At 32.5% G+C, this 21347-nt stretch overlaps 1 protein-coding gene across 8 annotated transcripts in view; it reads left to right on the top strand.

Annotated features, from left to right (window-relative positions):
• Nucleotides 1-3665: 3665 nt before the first annotated feature.
• svilb (supervillin b) overlaps nucleotides 3666-21347 on the top strand; it is a 127114-nt gene continuing 109432 nt past the window's right edge. For all 8 annotated transcript variants that reach the window (XM_073930588.1, XM_073930590.1, XM_073930507.1 and 5 more), the window contains exon 1: nucleotides 3666-4101. The gene's annotated coding sequence lies outside the window, so the exon portion shown is untranslated. The remainder of the gene's footprint in view (nucleotides 4102-21347) is intronic.

The following is a 21347-nucleotide window of genomic DNA, read 5'->3' as shown; positions in this document are numbered from 1 at the left end:
GGCACAGTTTACGGTTTTAAACACCTGCAGATGGTAGAGGAGCAGTTTTGTGGATAATTATCAGGAATATTTGTTTAAAGGTAAATTTACTTTTTGCTTTTGCATTAAAATACTTAGTAGAATAATGAAAATGTCATTCATGCGCTGATGTACTTCTTATCTGGAATTTGTAAATATTTAATTCACTATCTATTTCACGCTATTTATATTTTGTCAAATCAAATCAAGTGGTACTTTTTTAATATTGTTCAAAAATGGATTCCAAATCTTTTTAAATAACTCATCCTTTCCTCTTAAAGAATATGTGATCTTCTCCAATATGTGATCTTCACTGCTAGGTTTATAATGTCATCCAGACTAAAGTACTTATATATTTGATGAATATGTAATTTATTATGCATCAATCAAGTTAAATATGTTTGATAGTCATTAATTTTTGCAACAAAACAATTACAAATGGACAAAAATCGATAAATTATTAGTGTTTTATTGTATTGACGTTCGAAAAAGCTATTTGATATGCTATGAAAGCAATGATCAGGGCATTTACTGTAGTAATTGCCACAGCACAAATTATCCAGCAGATGGCGCTCTGTTTTTGTGTACTTTGTGTTTTAGAGGACTTGTGCCATTACATCATATAAAGTTGTCTAGTCTTGAGTGTCCTTTTTTTATTTATATGACTTTCCAGATATAGTCAGTAGTTAGGCCATCCATCGCTGTTGCCATGCTTCATTTAGTGCTTGACGTTTGGGTAAAGTTTAATAAAATAAAAGTTTCACCACACAATCAGTGGAAGATTTTAGTATATTTAGTGCTGTTATTTTCAGTGCAATTCATAATGCATAATTCTTACAGCTTATAGATTTTGTAGCATCTTATATTTTGGTGTTGGGCCAAGATTATTCATATTTGTGTATCATTTATATTTATTATGTACATTTTTATAACAAAGATATTTTAAGTTAATAATAATAATAATTCGTATCTTATACACATATTTTATATCTAAAAGTAATATATATATATATATATATATATATATATATATATATATATATATATATATATATATATATACACACACACACACACACACACACACACACACACACACAGTAAATATACACAGTACACACACTATGTTGTTTATTTTAGATGCGATTAAATGCAATTATTTCTTATTAGAAGAATTTATTTACCTTTATATTAAAAAATAAATACAAAATAAATTGTATATAAAATAAATAAAATATAAATAAAATAAAATATACATAAAATAAATAATGTGTGTGTGTGTGTGTGCATATTGTATATTAGTGAATATGTTATGATATATTATATATTAGTGAATTTCATCCAAACATTTAAACAACCTCCACATATCTTACTTATTTTTAGTATATAGGTTAGAACGAGTAAAAGGATGCCTGTTTGTTTAAGTCTTTTCTATTTTCAATATGTATGAATTTGCAAATATTTTTATAGCCCATAAAAAGCTTACATGTGCATCTGTGATGTTTTCAGTTAGATGAACATTGAGGAGTGTTTGCTAAAGGTTTGTTGTGAGAGTGAAGGGGCGAGAGTTTGTGAAAGTGACACTGCAGCATCGTGACTATGTGCTGCTCTGAAATCCACATTGCTCATAAAAGTTCAGACACCGAGTCACGTTCTCCAACTCTGAGGCTCGGTGCCCGCCTGCAGACTGATCTACATTCACTGCAACACTCCATGCCAAAGACAACACATGAATATTACTAGGTTTATAATATCATTCAGACTAAAGTACTTATATATTTGATGCATTTCTTGATTCCTTTAATGGCTATTGTCAATTTTAACATCCCAAATGCAACATCTTTATTTAGGTCTTTATTTATATATATATATATATATATATATATATATATATATATATATATATATATATATATATATATATATATATATATATATATATATATATATATATATATATATATATATATATATATATATATATATATATATATATATATATATATATATGATTTTTTTGTGTTATTTTTCAACTTAAAATTGTATTTAAAATATTTTATTTTATTTTATATTCATTTATTCATTTTCTTTTTGGCTTAGTCCCTTTATTAATCAAGGGTTGCCGCAGCGGAATGAACCGCTATTATATTATATTATATTATATTTTATTTTATTTTATTATATTATATTATATTATATTATATTATATTATATTATATTATATTATTATGTCATGTCATGTCATCATATAATATTATATTATGTTATAATTTATTATAATATATTAAATTATATTATATTATGTTGTATTATGTTAATATAATATAATATAATTTAATATAACGTAACATAATATAATATAACGTAACATAACATGATATAATATGATACGATGACATGACATGTATAATATAATATAATATAATATAATATAATATAATATAATATAATATAATTTAATATATAATATAATATAATTCAATATAATATAATATAATATAATATAATTCAATATAATATAGTATAATATAATATAATATAAATTATATTATATTATAATACATTATATTATGTTATATTATATTAGAATATAATTTGTTTTATTTTATTTTCATTTATTTTCTTTTTTTCTTAGTCCCTTTATTAATCGGGGGTCGCCGCAGCGGAATGAATCGCCATTATATTATATTATATTATATTATATTATATTATATTATATTATATTATATTATATTATATTATATTATATTACATTTTATTATATTATGCTACTAATTTTCATTCATTATTTTTACATTTATCTTAATGCCAAATAATAAACATTTAACCACTTTTTGTACAATGAGCGTTCATTGCATTTATTTTTGCTCTTTACTAGAATTCTATTTACCAGTGCACATTATCAAGATACATTTTAATTATAAATTGTTTCACAAAAATATTTGAAATATGATTTTAATGTTAATTATTATAAAAAATGTATAAGTAATCACTTTATTTTTAATACTTTCACTCAAAATAAGATGTTTGCTGTTTGTTAAAACCACTTATTTAATATTAGCTGAAACAACACAATTCCTGAGTTTAGTTTTTGGGAACAACCTAATTGTTTTATGTTCAACACACTTAAATTTGTAAAAACTAATAAGCTAACTTCATTCCTTAATGTTGCCACACGAATGTGTGGAGCACAGCATTTTTTACAGCACAGATTGATTTAAATACCAAATTAAATAACTAAAACATCTCACTTTAATTAAAAAAAAAAAAAAATTAACAACAAGTATTGTGCAATTCTATTTAAAAAAAAAGATGAAATGTTTACTTCTTTCAGTATCAAATGCACATTGATTTGAATACAAAATAAGAAATAAACTAGAATCAATATATGTATGTGCTGCACCATCACTATCAGAAGTATTGATATATCAGTGTATCCGTGTGTGTTTCCTCTGATCCAGGAGCTTGTCTGTCTTTCTGTGGTGGTCTGGTGAGGTTGTTGATCTAACAGCTGATTCAATCCCCCCACAGTCTATTTCTGGCAGATTCCCTTGCAGGACTCAGTTCTCCGGCCATACATGGAGTCTGCTGGTTTTGGTTCCCTCAGCTTATGTGTGTGTATGTGTGTGTGTGTGATCATGACTCCCAGTACACTGTCACTCTCCACTTGTTAACCCAACAGGAAATCCAGAACATTGCCACCTGCGGATTTTTGCGGAACGTGCAGAACTTCTTCACCTTGGAATATTTTCATTGCCACGTTTAGAGTGTTTTGAAATTCTCCTTCACCGGTGTTCTACTTTGCATCATATTTTCCCCATTTTCCCCTCCTCTCCCTTCTCGTTTCCCTCCCCCTTTTTTCCCCCTTCTATCATCAACACTTATTCCTTCAGCTCATTTAATGGATCAGCATCCCTTTGTTTTCCGTCTGGAGTATGATAGACAGTTTTCCATCTGGAGTATAATGGACATCTCTTCATCTTCAATCATTTACAAACTGACCCTCGCTTTCAACTGAGAACTCTTTACTAAAACCTGAGCTGACTACAGATGATCTTGGGGAGCTTTTGAAGGCAGTTACCAGTAAGTAGTGTTTCTGTCTTTTTTTTTTTTTTTTGTTTCTTCGTGTGGCGGCAGGAGTAAGCTCTCGGCCTGAGCCGGCTTTGTTTAACCCCATGATAGCGTAATCCCCCTGTGACTCCAACCCACCCTGATCCGCTTCCTGCTGGACAATGAGCAGGTTGGGAAGCATGTGTCGTCTGCGTCCTCTTTAGCAGCTCAACAGGTATCATTTTCACACAATCTTCTATGGCTGTTGAATGTTCTGCTTCTGCTGCTGGGTTGTTTCTTTTACGATGTCTCTTGAGGATTTTAATGGTATTTTAGGAGCAAATGTGGTGGTCTCTGATCTTGAGCAGGAGTTGGTGACCATGGAAGTGTGATTTTGACTAGTGTTTAATATTGCTTTTCTTCAGACTGAGATGCATGTTTGAGTCTTGTCTATTATGCTTCCATGGTTGGATTTGGAAGTCAGGATAGTTGTATTTCTTGTTGTTTAAGATCAGAAGATCTAGTTGTTTTTTTGCAGTCCTAAGTTATCATTTGTTGTAATGAATTCATAAAATAGGTAAGAGCATAAGTGCACATGTCTATACAGGTATCTGTTTATGTACTTACTTTCTTATTTATAGATTTATTTATTTAATAATTTGCTTTGTTATACTTACTGTACATTTACTCAAATTGTAACTCCCATGTTTTTACTTATTTTCTGTTTGCATGTGAATTTTTTTTTTACTTTTAGGTTACTGTACTTACAGTATATGATTTTATTTTTGCATGTTTTCGCTTTTAAATGAATATTTTACTTGATTACGTTTTACTCATTTGTTTACAGTATTTTCTTTTGACTATTTTAAGTTCTTTAGAGCTATTTTTATCGTTTACTTATACTATAAAAAGCTATACTGTAAGTTACTTTACATAAAGGGAGTGAAGAAGTTGCCTTGAAAGTGACAAGTTGACATACTTTCTAAAGTAAAGTTAACTTAATTTTTAAAATTATGCACATAGTTAATTTACTTAAGATTTATTAGGCAACAGGTTTGCTTACTAGTTTCAAGGAAAGTCAACTAATCGCTTTCTACAGTGTATTTTCTGTAGCCTAATTACATAAACATTTTAGTTTTTTTTTTAAAATATATTTTATTGAATATTTAGTCAGAAAATTACATTGAATAGAAAGATAGTATCTGTCATACATGTAATTTGAGTTCTGACCCCCACATGAAAAATAAAAATAAAAATAAAAATAGTAGTAAATAAAATTTAATTTTAATTAAATAAACAAATACATAATACTAACACTTACAATAATAAAAATAATAAAGACACACACACACAAAAATACAATATTATATTGCAAAAAGACATATTACATTTCTTTCGTCCAACATTTTAGTTTTTAATAATAATAATAATAATAATAATAATAACAATAATTATAATAACTTCTTACATTTATATAGCGCTTTTCTGGGCACTAAAATCACTTTACACAATGGGGAGGAATCTCCTCATCCACCACCACTACTTATCATAATTTTTTTTACACATTTATTTATATTCATTTTACTCATTTTATAATTTTGATGTGAATTTAAGATGATATTATTGCAGTTTCTGGTATTTAAGAGACTTCTGAGCTATTTCTTCACTGTAAAACCCAAAGTCAACTTTATCAAATAAAATGAGTGTAGTTAATTCAAAATTTACTGAAAGTTAATTCCACTCATTTGAAAAGAGTTTTGAACTTCGTGTTGAAGGTAATGAGTTAATTCAATATCTCATATCTTCACCTTAAATGGAGCAAGTTCACAGTACTCATAGATTAGTTTTTTTTAACTCAAATGGTTTGTTGCAATTGGTGGCCTCAAACTGCTTGAGTTGACTTATCTTATTGGGTTTAACCGTACTCAGTTGGTTTGAGTTCTCTTCATTTATTAGGTTTTACTATTACTATTTACTGTTTACTATTTACTATTAGGCCTCTTTTCAAATGGAGTAAGTTCACAGTACTTATTAGGATTACTTTTTGAACCTAAATGGTTTGAGTTACCATACGTTTTTGGGTTTTAAAGTGTAGGAACCTAGTGATGTATAGGCAACCACTCCAAACATCCTAGCAACAATGTTGTATTTTTTTAAAATAAAGACACTGTATGTAAGTTTTGCCTCTTCTAGAACATAAACATACTATATCATGTTTGCAGATATTTAAGGAACATGCTAAGTGATCATACTTGTTTATCTGAAAAGCAATGCTAAAGTCAGATATTCTTCTTTGAAAATGTGTCACGTGCTGGAACGACTGTGTTTGTTTCAGTTCTTTTAACCCACCCACTGCCACAAGGCCAATTATATTTCAGCACACCGTATTTCATTCATTCAGTCATGAAGGCTCCCAAAGTGTGTGTCTGTGACCGATATGCGACCTCCGAAAAGAGACGCAGATTTAGAGTTCCACATTTGGTGGTAATTAATTAGCAAATAATATAAACAGTACGAACTTCAACATTAGGTGAGCAATTTACATTGTAACCCAGTGTCCTAACAACACGCTACATGATGAGATTTGCAGTGATGAGCAGTTTGGCTGTTTGCACCAGACAAAACACTTCAGAAGCACAGAATAGTGCTCTTACTGCACTACAACCAAACGGTAAGGTTTATAATCTAATTAACACATAATAAACCTCTTTAACATTATTAAATAGACATGCTGAACCACTAATGTGTTGGTTTACACTGAGTCACAGTTCTAAAGTTCATTTTCAAAATCTGCTGCTTCTTTCAGTAGTATGGCAATAAAGGGCATGTAAAATGGCATTCAAACCTACATTATTAGCATTTAACACTGAATAAAGCACACAAGGTGTACCTGAGGTAAACATGGTCAGTGTATTCTGTTGTTCAGCTGCAAGAAATCAAAGCCATTTCAAAAATATACATTTCAGGTGTTGGTTAGAGCAAAAACTCTTTTTAATATGGAAAATATTCCTTCCATCATGTGCGGTTGCTTTTCGTTAGAACACGACTTAAATCAGCCTTTAAGCCTGGTTAATACTTCGTCAAGTGACCGGCGTAACCCACGGCACATGCAACACGCGTAGCTGTGCATTAAAACTTCTGCGCGCTGTCTCTGTTGGTCTGCATTAACACTTCCAAAACGCTAGTTGTCAGTGAGGTGATAATGTGTCTCTGTGTCGAGTTTCTTCGCCTGTGTTATGTTCTTTCTAAACTAGGGTTGTAACGACACACTTAGCTCACGATACGATGTGTATCACGATATAATGTTCAAGATTCGATATGTATCACGATATTTTGAACAAAAATTTAAAATTTAAATTTAAAAACTTCTTAAAAATATTATTGAAATGACAGAGACAAAATTAAGGAACAATTTAAGTAAAGGGGCAAAAAAAATAAGCTTTCTATTCAATTGAATTTAACAGTAAGAGCTTAAGGCTTTGCTTGGTCACTTTCGTTTTTTTGTATGTGCAAAAAAAATCCACATTTCCAGGTATTTAATTCATATTTAATTAAATTCATTTAGAGATATCTCTAATTACAATTGTGACTAGTCAACTCATTTAGAGATATCTGCAAATATTTTTCAATGGAAGTCAATGGAGGAATATGACTAGTCATAATATATTTGCAGATATCTCCAATCTGATTTCGTACTAGTACAATTGTAATTGCAGATATCTCTAATTGTCATTCTGACTAGTCGAATTATAATTATGACTAGTCAAAATATAATTAGAGATATCTCTAAATATATTTATGGATAGTCAGAACAAAGGTTTAAATGCTAAAACGGCTTGCCATACGCGCGCGTTTATCAAAGTCCGCCCTTTGTAGTAACAGTTCACTGTCAGCTCACGTCATGTGTGATTTTGCGGCGGGAACATTATATGAAGACAGAATGATATTTTAGGGTGAATTGTACCTTATAAATACAGTATGTGACTCTTTCAACACCATTAGAAGGTATCCCTGTCGCTGTGCAAAGTATGTAAATCACTGTGAAGACTTTATAACTTAGGATGTTTGACCCAGTATGCGTGTCAAAAAGCGGACAAGTCTAAAGCAATGACTGTACAACCGAAATGTTGCCAGACGTCTGATTTTGAGAGGATGGGCCATCCTCTATTTCAGCTCCACTCATCTTCGTTTGCTAACATTACTGCTGCTGCAATCTGAACTCGCATGCGACAGCCGGTGGAACGTAGCTCACGTGCAATCAGCTCAACTAATAAGAGAAAACGGACGTCATATCGTAATCAAATCGTCATAACGCCACGATGCATATTGTGACATTTTTGCATCGCAATAAATCGTACAACGATAAATCGTTACACCCCTATTCTAAACGCTTCCGGGATGTACAAGTGGCTCAAACTCACTCATTTTGAGGCACGAACCGGCGGACGTGCAACAACTTTAACTATGAGGTAAACACAAAACAAAACTTTCCATCCGGAGCTCCTTCGCGGGACTCCACACTTGTGAACAATCGCTCCATTGGGCTCGCGCGGCTCTCGGTCACGCCCAGACTCGTCAGGGCTACCAAGCCGACCAATCACAGAGCTTGCGCTACGCGTTGATGTGACGTGTAGTTAAATTTTTTGAGAGGTGCACGTCAGCGGCGCCGACGCAGAAGTATAAATCAGCCTTTAGTCTCTAATTCGTCACACTTCTGTTTATGACTTTATGTCGTCAATCTGGCAACCTGTGTTTGCGTATGTTTTGAACCAGGTGATCAATACCTAGTTCCACCACTGGGTGTTAAACTTGCATACTGCATCAGTAAATTTTTCCTGGTCAATCAAGGTTGGTATTTGTTTTTCATCAGCGTGCCTTTAGTGAGCTCAAAGTTGACCTTTTAACTTTCTAACGTTTTTATATATATTGAGATGCTTATTTTGCTCACAAATGTGACAGTTAGGACTTTATGTGCCTTCAAGTCATCTGAAGCTCATCTAGAATCAGCTGTTAACGGCAGGCAGGCTTGAAACCGGAGCATGTCTAAGGTCTCTGCCAACATATGCCGATATGTCTAAGCCTGGCATCCCATGTGTGTTTACATTTGCCACGTCTTGTGGAACGAGTGACCACATCAAGAAAATCACCTGCTGCTGTGGCTGTTCACATAATCACTAACACGCAGTATTTATTTTTTTAGAAGTATTATCAGCCTGTTGTTGTTGAAATCCGACATCAATTTCTAATTATGTTTGTTTATAATCCTAAATGGATCAGTGGCACACACACAGATACCTGCTTTCTCAATTTCGCCAGTATTTTGGGCCCAGATGCATGCATGATGATCTGAGATTCATATTACATGCTTCTGTCCCAGAAGAATGAAGATCGGTCCAGCAGACCTTAAACATGAGACCGGAGAACTCTATAACCTCTGTGGCTGAAACGGGACGCTGGCCTCAGGGTGAACTCGTGCCTTTTGAAAAAGAGCATGGTCAAGTTTAGAGAAATACGAGTTAAAAAATACTAATATTCAAATGTTTGAGTCTGTAAGGGTGATTCACCATGGCTGGATTTATTTGATTAAAAGTGCAGTAGTATTGTTCAGTATTGTTAGAATGTAATATATCATCCTCAATAGCAAATAATTCTGGCCCAGATTTGGCACAAAGCAGGCATTCGTCGGGCACTGTCATACAGCACGTGGGCCAAACATGGCCCAGGCTTGGCCAAGGTTGCACTGTCTTACAGGCAGCACTCAAGACTTGGGCCAGATATCAAATGTAGTATTTGGCCCAGGTGTTAAAAATGTATATGTGGGCCATGTGAGTTTGGTCTATCTTGACCCACTTTTACAATACATTTAAATAATTTTTGAGTTAAGAAAAAATTCTATCAATCAGGTCGCTTCAAGAAAAAGCACACCTATAAAGCAAAATGCTTCATGGTTTATAAAAAACGTTGCAGTCATGACACACCAACATATCTGGCCCATTTCAGGCCCAGTTATGGGTTATTAACTTGGATGAGGTTAGGCCCAGATATGGTCCACATTTGCCTCTTGTACGGAAGCCAGACTTGGTCCGGTCATGTAGCGTAATTCACTGCGGCATGTGGGCCAAGCAAATGCTGATGGTGTGGGCCAGATCTGGGACAAAGAAGTTTTGCTATGGGGGATACTATTATAGGGCTGCACAATACTGTATATTGCAACTTTATCTTTATCAGTTGTCATTTCTGTGTGGAGTTTGCATGTTCTCCCTGTGTTGGCACGAGTTTCCTCCAAGTGCTCCGCTTTCCACGTTAGTCCAAACACATGCGCTATAGGTGAATTGAGTAAACCAAATTGCCCATAGTGAACAAGTGTGTGAATAAGTGTGTATAGATGTTTCTCAGTGCTGGGTTGCAGCTGGAAGGTCATCCGCTGTGTAAAACATATTCTGTATAAGTTGCTGATTCATTCCACTGTGGTGACCCCTGATGAATAAAAGAACTAAGCCGAAGGAAGATGAATGAATGAATGAATGAATGAATGAATGTTTATCCAAGTTTGACCAATCAGATGTGGCCTCATTATCTTTATCCCAAGTGTTTGCTGTTCTGCTATTGGCTGGAGGCGAACCGAGAGCTGAAAAAAAATACTATTGGCGGGAGTCGAGATGAGAGAAAAATGACAACAGCCAATCAGAGTCAGAGGTTTTTACTCTAAATGATTAAATGTTTGAACCTTGGCACGTTTTTTTATTCTGAATTAGAATAAATTATATAAAAAAAATCATTTTTATAGGGAAATGTTATATCTTTAAGGTGGTGCAGTATGTAAGTTTGACACCCAGTTTTTGAACTAGGTATTGCATTTCTGGATCAAGACAAACCTGAGACAAGCGCAGGTTGTCAGATTGTGGACCAAAAGGAGTGAGTCTGATGATTAAGCCCAAAGGCTGATTTAAACTGTTCTAAATAAAAGCAGCTGCACGCTATTGAAGGAATTGAGTTTTCACCTCAGGTACACCTCATGTGCTTTATTTAGTGTTAAATGATATCAACGTGAGTTTGAATGCCATTTTACATGACATTTACTTCAATACTACTGCAAGCAGCAGCAGATAGTTCACCTCAGATCTTGAAAATAAAATTTAAAAAAAACCTTTGAAATTGAATTTTAGAACTGTGACTCAAAACCAAAACATCACAGTGATTCAGCATGTAAATTTAATAATGTTAAAGAGGCTTAATATGTATTAATTAGATTATAACCCTTATCATTTTGTTTGAGTGCAGTAAGTGCTCCTATATTGTGTGCCTTTGAATAGCTGTTTTTAAATTTCTGTCATGTGTCATGTGGTGCAAACAGCCAAATTGCTCATCGCTGCAAATTTCGTCACGTAGCATGTTGTTTGGACACGGCTGTACAATTATCTCCTGATTAATCACCTCATGTTGAAATCTGCGTCTAATTTTGGAGTCTGCTACTGTCCACCGGATGTTGCATTTCGGTCACGGACGCATGCTTTGAGAGCCTTTCTGAATGAATGAAGGAATGAAATACGCTGTTTTCCACCAAGGCAACCTGGGGTGCTGAAATATAATTGGATAAACTCGTATTGGGTCGGTTAAAAGAACCAAAACAAATACAACGTTCCAGCACCTAACTCACATTTTCAAAGCAGAATATCTGACTTCAGCATTGTTTTTCAGATAAACAAGAATGTTCACTTGGCATTTTTCTTAAATATCTGCAAAACAATATTTTTATGCTTCAAAAACTTACACACAGCACCTTTAAGTAAATTTGTTGTCGCTGTACTTAACAACAATTTTGTATGTTTCTTATCATATTTTTATAGTATTGTGCAGCCTTTTGTCCTTTGATTTGAAATTTTTAGGATCATTATTCCAGTCTTCAGTGTCATATAATCTTTCCAGAATTGTGAATTCCATGTCTTGAAGTCCATATGTAAAATAAGTTTCTGATGTTCTTAGAGTGTGTATGTGAAGTGTCAGCTCAAAATACTCAAATAATGTTTAATAACTCTTTGAAACTGCCCGTTTTGGGCTTTGTGCCATTTTGGTGAGAAATTGTGCCATTTTAGTGACTGTAACTTTTAATTCATATCAGATTGCTACAGAGTGTATGAAATCAGATTGTGCAGATTGAGCAACAAATGCCTATGTGTCAGCATAGTGACCGATTCAAAAGTCCTATGCTAAAGAGGGCGAGATCATCATTAATCGGTGGGGTTTTCCCTCTCTGATGACACGTACAAAGGGAGAATGACAATCAAAGTGTTTCTGCAAGTGTTTTTTATCAAGTGTTATTAAAATTAGAATTAATACATTTTTTATTTGTTTATTTAATTTATTATTATTTTTTAATTCATTCAGCTCTCAAAGTACTTGTTTGTTAAATTATATATTAAAAGCACAAATAACTTGACCAAGATAAGTCAAAGTGTTTGTAAGTACATTTAGGAGTGGTTTTTGGAATGACTTGTAAAGATCTTGCATGGTCTTGTACAAGCTCTTGCTGAATAAGATTTTCTCTTCTGGGAAACCAGCAAACTACTTGAGCTCTGAAGTTCATGTTTGTAGACGAAGAGACTAAATGTGGATCAGATGAATAATTGTAGACAGTTGGCGGAGTACAGATTGCAGAGTCACTGTCGTTTCGAGGCTGGGGGCACTATAAGAACAAAGCACACTTGCAGTTACTGTGTGTGTGTGTGTGTGCGTTTGTGTTTGTGTGCGCATTGGTGTGTGTGTGTGCGTGTTTGTGTGCGCGCGTGTGTAAGTCTATGAGGCCTGGAGCCAGACAGTGATATTGCAGCTGTTGAATCAGTTGCACCTGCCCTCTTCTAAAACACACACTCAGATATACTGTTGACACTTTACCTCACTACTATTTTTATTGTGTTTCACTTAATTGTTTTTGAGATGTATCCATCCATTTTTCCATTGATCTGTCTGTTGATCTATCCTTAATTTTGGCTATCAAGCTGCCATTTTTATTCTATTGATCTATCTTTCGCTCTCTGTTAATCTGTCATTGCTTCTGTCTGTCGAACTATTGTTCTTTCTGTATGCCGATCTGTCGTTCGTTCCACCTGATTATCTATCTGTCTGTCTATCTGTCTATCTATCTATCTATCTATCTATCTATCTATCTATCTATCTATCTATCTATCTATCTATCTATCTATCTATCTATCTATCTGTCTGTCTGTCTGTCTGTCTGTCTGTCTGTCTGTCTGTCTGTCTGTCTGTCTGTCTGTCTGTCTGTCTGTCTGTCTGTCTGTCTGTCTGTCTGTCTGTCTGTCTGTCTGTCTGTCTGTTGATCGTTCAATCGATCATTCTATATATTATTCTATTGATCATTTTATTGATCATTCTATTATTTTATTGTTCGTTGTATATAGTATTCTGTTGACCGTTCTATATAGTATTCTATCGACCATTCTATCCTTCGTTCTATATAGTATTTTATTGATTGTTCTATATAGTATTTTATTGATCGTTCTATGTAGTATTTTGTTGATTGTTCTATGAAGTATTTTATTGATCATTCTATATAGTATTTTGTTGATCGTTCTATATAATATTTTGTTGATTGTTCTATATAGTATTTTATTGATCGTTCTATATAGTATTTTGTTGATCGTTCTATATAGTATTTTGTTGATTGTTCTTTATAGTATTTTATTGATCGTTCTATATAGTATTTTATTGATCATTCTATATAGTATTTTGTTGATCGTTCTATATAATATTTTGTTGATTGTTCTATATAATATTTTGTTGATCGTTCTATATAGTATTTTATTGATCGTTCTATATAGTATTTTGTTGATTGTTCTATATAGTATTTTATTGATCGTTCTATATAGTATTTTGTTGATCGTTCTATATAGTATTTAGTTGACTGTTCTATATAGTATTTTATTGATCGTTCTATATAGTATTTTGTTGATCGTTCTATATAATATTTTGTTGATTGTTCTATATAGTATTTTATTGATCGTTCTGTATAGTATTTTGTTGATCATTCTATATAGTATTTTATTGATCGTTCTATATTGTATTTTGTTGATCGTTCTTTATAGTATTTTATTGATTGTTCTAAATATGTATTTTGTTGATCGTTCTATATAGTATTTTATTGATCGTTCTATATAGTATTTTATTGATCGTTCTATATAGTATTTTATTGATTGTTCTATATAGTATTTTGTTGATCGTTCTATATTGTATTTTGTTGATCGTTCTTTATAGTATTTTATTGATCGTTCTAAATATGTATTTTGTTGATCGTTCTATATAGTATTTTATTGATCGTTCTATATACTGTAGTATTTTATTGATCGTTCTATATAGTATTTTATTGATCGTTCTATATAGTATTTTGTTGATCGTTCTATATAGTATTTTGTTGATTGTTCTATATAGTATTTTATTGATCGTTCTATATAGTATTTTGTTGATCATTCTATATAGTATTTTATTGATCGTTCTATATTGTATTTTGTTGATCGTTCTTTATAGTATTTTATGGATCGTTCTATATAGTATTTTATTGATCGTTCTATATAGTATTTTATTGATCGTTCTATATAGTATTTTGTTGATCGTTCTATATAGTATTTTGTTGATCGTTCTATATAGTATTTTGTTGATCGTTCTATATAGTATTTGATTGATTGTTCTATTGATCATTCAATATATTATTCTATTGATCGTTCTATCGATCGTTCTATATAGTATTCTCTTGATCGTTCTATCGATCGTTCTATATAGTATTCTCTTGATCGTTCTATCGATTGTTCTATATATTATTCTATTGATCGTTGTATCAATCATTCTATATAGTGTTCTGTTGATCATTCTATATAGTATTTTATTGATCGTTTTATATAGTATTTTGTTGATCGTTCTATATAGTATTTGATTGATTGTTCTATTGATCATTCAATATATTATTCTATTGATCGTTCTATCGATCGTTCTATATAGTATTCTCTTGATCGTTCTATCGATCGTTCTATATAGTATTCTCTTGATCGTTCTATCGATTGTTCTATATATTATTCTATTGATCGTTGTATCAATCATTCTATATAGTGTTCTGTTGATCGTTCTAAATAGTATTCTATTGATCGTTCTATCGATTGTTCTGTATATTATTCTGTTGATCGTTGTATCAATCGTTCTATATAGTATTCTGTTGATCGTTCTATCGATCATTCTATATAGTATTCTATTGATCGTTCTGTCGATGGCTGTATATAGTATTCTGTTGATCGTTCTATCAATCGTTCTGTAAATTATTCTGTCTGTCATTCTATTGATTGTTCTCTATCTATTATCCTATCTATCATTTCATCTAATGTTCTATCATTTTATTATTCTATCTATAGTTCTATCTATTGTTCTATCGTTCTGACTGTTTTATCATACCCTTCCAGAATTCTATCAATCTTTTAATTATTATATCTATTAAATGTTATTTCCATCTCTCTGTCTATGGATTGTTTCTTCCGTCAGTTCTCTAAGTTGTTCTTTCAATCTATGGTTGTATGTTTCTATCACTCTATACACACACTAGGGTTGTAACGGTATGAATTTTTCACGGTATGATAATCGTCTAAAACAATACCACGGTTTGACGGTTTCGCGGTATACGGTATGTTACAAATGTTACAAAATAATAGAACAGTGAAGCAAATTTGACTTTTTCCAAATAATATATTTTTAGTTACTATAAACAACACCACTTACAATGAACAAATAAAAAAATAAGAAAATAATAAATAATGTGTCAAAGTCCAAATAAAGTCCAAATAAACATGGTGCAAATCCTCAGTAAAAAATAGATATAAATATTTACTATACTATAAATAGTTACATAACGAAACTAGATTCAATATGGAGCATCCTTAGGTTTTATGTGCCAGCATGGATATGGTTGTCTGTGGATATGGATTTGGATATGGTTGTCTGCAATGCAGATAAACAGCTGCATCTTCATTTGCGTCTTTTGAAAACAGCAAGAGCAGCAGTTCGTCTTTGCTGTGTCACTGTTTTGTCATGTTTCTGTGCTGCTGTGCATGCAAAAGTACTTAGTATGAGAATTATTTCATGCAAAACCTTTTTTTTTTGCGTTTTATTTAGCCGCGCATAAATGTATGCCTTTCTCTCATTCCGTGTTGTTCAAAAAGCTTGGTCCACAAACAAAAGCGAAACCTATGCTTATTGGTTGTGATATAGCGAGTTTCAACCAATCTGGGCATGGAGGAGGGACAATGCATCAATGTATCATGTCTGATTTGTCCGGAGACACAGTGACGAGCGTTTCTTTGTCAAATCAGCGTTGTCAAATGTTGATGACGTAACCGCACTGATTCCGGAGCCTCTGAAAGTCAGCGAATGTTATGTGATACAGCACTGGAAAGCTGAGATTCTCTTCTTTATGCCAATCTTTGAATTGTATGAATCGGATCAGCGGATCAAAAGTTATTAAACATTTAAGAGCAATACTTATTTTTAGCCGCGGGCGGCTGTCTCGGTCTTTAAGGGTTAAAACCGTTGATATGCAATTGTTCATGGTATGATAATCGTGCACGTTCAAATCGTGGTAAACCGTTATACCGGTATATTGTTACAACCCTAACACACACACACACACACACACACACACACACACACACACACACACACACACACACACAAAGCATATATACATAGTCTATCTGTCTTCTATTGCTCTACAGAATCTATTTGTTAAAACTTTGTGTTTATTAAACGTGTTAAACATTTGTTAATAACACAGGAGTTATTCCTTTTAATCCAATGGTGAGGTGAATTTACATTACTTTAATCTATCAATCCAAGTTTAGGATAATTTTTAAAAGAACATCTAATGCCATGAAGGTTTTGGGAAGTGTTTTGTATATTAAACAGGACGACCATCCATGCAGGATCAGTCAACAGTAAAACAAGCAATGCTGGATGACACAGAAATTTTTGCATAATAACACTTAAGGAAAGTTTCTGCTTTTCTTTAAAAAAATAAAAGTTTTCTTCAACCAGAGAATTGCGTTTTCTGGCCTTTTGGTGCTTACAAAACATGCACAGGAGACTTTATCTTTAAGAACAACTTACAGCAGCAGAGTATCAAAGTTGTGAAAACATTTAATATCTGTTATGTGGAAATAAAGATTCTGTTCCGTTCTGTCTGTGTTATGGTTTGCATGAAAGTCTATGTGCATGTGTGCATGCATGTTTGTCTGTGTGTATTTTTGTGTGTGTTTGCATTCCTTATCACATTAGCTCTGCGATGTGTCACCATGTGATTTAACCGCTACAGAGACTGAATATAATTCATCCATAAATCTCCCACTCCCACTGGTATTGTTTCCAGCTCACAGGAGTCTGTCTTTGTCCTTTGAGGTTCAGCTGCGCTTGTTTCTCTGCAACGGTTTATGAGAAACTGACATCTCTCCAAATAGAAGTTGAATTTATTTGGTGGATGTAGTTAGACATGTCAGACTAAAATGTGCTGGCAGCAAATGTGTGATTTAAATGCTCATTTTTGGATGGCAGTGAATAGGGAAGGATGCATTCTTTGTGGCAGATGTTACACCATTTGCATCAGTGGCAAACTGGCCCATTTACCACTGGGACAGATTAAAGTCACCACTGTATGAAATTAAATATAACAATTATTTTTTTATATAGACTCATGCAGTTTTCAAAAATCTTTATTCAAAAATGGACTTTATATGGAACATATAAAAAAATAAACAAACTAGACAAACTAATAACAAAAAAAAAAAAAATGACTACAAAGTGTGTATAGATAGTAAAACAATACAGCACCATAACAAAACAACTTTAACATACGCATTGTACTGTAAAGGAGTAAATTATATGCTTATTTAGTCCCCATAGCCACTATATGTTAATACAAAACAATACATAACCATATTAATTATTAATTCTTAACAATAATCATCAAACTTTTATCTTAATAGACTCTTTTCACTTTCTATACTTAAATAAACAGTAGATACACCAATCAAAACCTTGTGTTTATACAGCTTTTTGCATTTAGTGACACTGTGACATTGCTTGAGTGAAAAACATAAGGATACTTAGTTACACTTGCTCCTAAAATTCTGCCTATCGTTTTTGAACATTAACAGGTAGTAAATTATTATTTGCTTATACATTATTTTTGCTGTATAAAAAAACTAATCAATACATTTTATTAACTTTTAAAAAAATATAAATGAGTGAGCTCTATAGCCAGTTTTATGACTTATCCGTATCGCTCTTTTTCACAATATTGATTATGATAATCTACATTTAGATGTGTAGTGTAGAAACTCTAAGCAACTAACTTTTCTTCTTCCTTCAACATCTCTTTTTACTGATATGGCATGAATTTGTATTTATGTTCTGCTATTGTGTGAGCCTACTTTAGGTCTAAAGACAATTTTCTAAACCCAGAGGGATAAACAATAAAGTTTATTGAATTGAATTGAATTTTGCAGATACATCACAATGTACTATTACAACTTTTTTATTAAGCCTATTTAAAAAATGTAGCTAACTGTTTAGACTTTAGAGCACTTTGGGGTTGTGTATGAAAACTAAGCTGAGTGTTTGAGTGAATATTATTGTTGTTGTTGGGGTTAAAAAAAAACTATTTAAAAATACAGCTTTCTATTTTCTATTCTATTATTTTTCTTTAACATTTATTTTACGGTATAACATTTGCCTAGAAAAATAATACAAATATTATTATTATTAGCTATGTCAGATATTCTGACTCTGATTGGCTGTTGTCATTTTCCTCTCTTATTTTGACTCCCGCTATACACATATAATGGTGTCTGCAAAACTGTTGCAAACAATTTATTTGTGTTGAACTTAAACTAATTAATTTAATTTTAATAAAATTCTTCAAATTAATTTGTTTAAATTCTGCCCAAATAATTTTTTTACAGCCTCTTACTAGAAAAAAATGTAGTAAATCCAAGGAATCATTTCTGAATATTTTTTTTCAGTGTACAGAGCATCCAGAAAGTCTTCATCTATTTCCACCGATCATTCTTGAGATGTTTCAGCAGCTTAATCAGAGTTCACCTGTGGTAAATTCAGTTGATTGGACATGATTTAAATAGGCATAGCTGTCTATATAAGGTCCCAGGGTTGACAGTGCATGTCAAAGCACAAACCAAGCATGAAGACAAAGGAATTGTCTGTAGACCTCTGAGACAGGATTGTCTTGAGGCACAAGGCTGGGGAAGGTTACAGAAAATGTTCTGCTGCTCCGAAAGTTCCAATGAACAACGAGTCGCCTCCATCATCCGTAAGTGCAAGATGTTTGGAGTGTGGCCAAGCTTGTGGCATCAAATTCAAAAAAGACTTGAGGCTGTAATTGCTGCCAAAGGTGCATCAACAAAGTATTGAGCTAAGGCTGTAAACACTTCTGTACATTTGATTTTCAGGTTTTTTATTTTTAATACATTTGCAACAATTTCAAAAACTCTTTTTCACATTGTCATTGTGTAGAATTTTGAGTAAATAAATGAATTGAATCCATTTTGGAATAAGACTGTAACATAAGCAAATGTGGAAATAGTGAAGCTCTATGAATACTTTCCGCATGCACTGTAAGTATTTATTTTCAGCTTTGGGTTGACACACATCTACAGTATGTGAACTGCATATACTTTTATTGTAATAATGGTAATTTTGAGATCATATTGTGCAGCCCTAGTGCCTATATTGAGTTTATATACCACACACAGGTTTTTGAACACTGTTTATAAACTTCCTGTTAAGGACGTATTGACGTAAGATCAGCTTTTTGTTTTTGTATTTTGGGCCAAGAACAACTCCTGAATAAATCTCATGGAGAGGTGAGGCCTGAGACTGATTCAGACTCCTCACAACCTTATAAGAGCAGAGAATGCGAGTCCTCATCGTTTGTAGAGCTCAGAGGGAATGATGCACTCTGTGTGTGGAAAGGATTTTTAGTGCACTACTTTTTGCATGCATACTATACACTGCTAAGTATATTTTTATGGTGGAACATAGACATCCATGTACCTATATGCGTTTAGAATTTGGAATATGACATTTTATTTTCTCTATAGAAGTAGAGGTTTGTTTGTGTGTTCATAATTTAGAATGTAATGCCTACCTTTTAGTAAAGACTGTATATTTTATGTTTATTTAACATTGTGTTATTGCCATTCAGTTTCATATTTTAAAAAGAGCCTGTTTTACATTTATTGTAATCGGAGAGTTGTGCACTACCTGACAAAAGTCTGCAGAAGACCTATTGGAACCTGCATGAACCCAAAATTCTCATAGAAATCAGTCAAGTTTGGTGAAGGAAAAATCATGGTTTGGGTTTATATTCAGTATAGGGGTGTATGAGAAATCCGCAGAGTGGATGGCAACATCAACAACCTTGAAAGCAGAGAAGGTTAAGGTGCTCCAGGATTGGCCAGCCCAGTCACCAGAGATGAACATTATTAAGCATGTCTGGGGTAAAATGGAGAAGGCATTGAAGTCGAATTCAAAGAATCTTGATGAACTCTGAGAGTCCTGCAAGAACTTTATATTCTATACTGGACATTATTTCTGTTAAGTGACAACAATTTTGTCTAATCAAAGTCAGACCTTACTGTCTAAATAATTAAATAAAGGCATGATCATATTTTATTTTGGTAAAATAAGCGTGATCTAGAGGCCTTTGCCCTTCAGATAAGCCATTTTGATACCAAATGATGAAGTCAAGGTATTATTTGTTGTTCCTAACTTAGATAGGCTACAAGACTTTTGTCAGGTGTATGTTTGGTTTAGTCTATGAAATATTTTTTTTTTCTGAAGTTTACAGTTAATATTTTGTGTAGCTAGATGTATTAGTATTTATTGTTGTGCTATTCAATTGCAAGTTGACTTTACTTTAAGTTTTACTATGGTTTTCAAGTGATTTCATTATTTATTTTTCTTATACTAGTCAGTCACTGTACTGTAGTTACTATTGTATAGTTAATTTAGTGATTAACATATACTTCTAATATAACAAATTGCATTTGTTTAATTTAGAATTTATACTCAAATTATTTGTTTATTTCTTGTTTATCTTGTTACGTTTATGTTGTTATATTGGATAAGATGATAAGACGTCTACTGGTGCTGGGTGAAAATAAGAGAAATAACAACAAACTGATACTTACTCCCCGGGACATTTATATTGAAGTTGA

This window comes from Danio rerio, chromosome 2, assembly GCF_049306965.1.
Source record: "Danio rerio strain Tuebingen ecotype United States chromosome 2, GRCz12tu, whole genome shotgun sequence".
Classification (NCBI taxonomy): Eukaryota; Metazoa; Chordata; class Actinopteri; order Cypriniformes; family Danionidae; genus Danio; species Danio rerio.
This window is presented reverse-complemented; position numbering and strand designations above follow the sequence as displayed.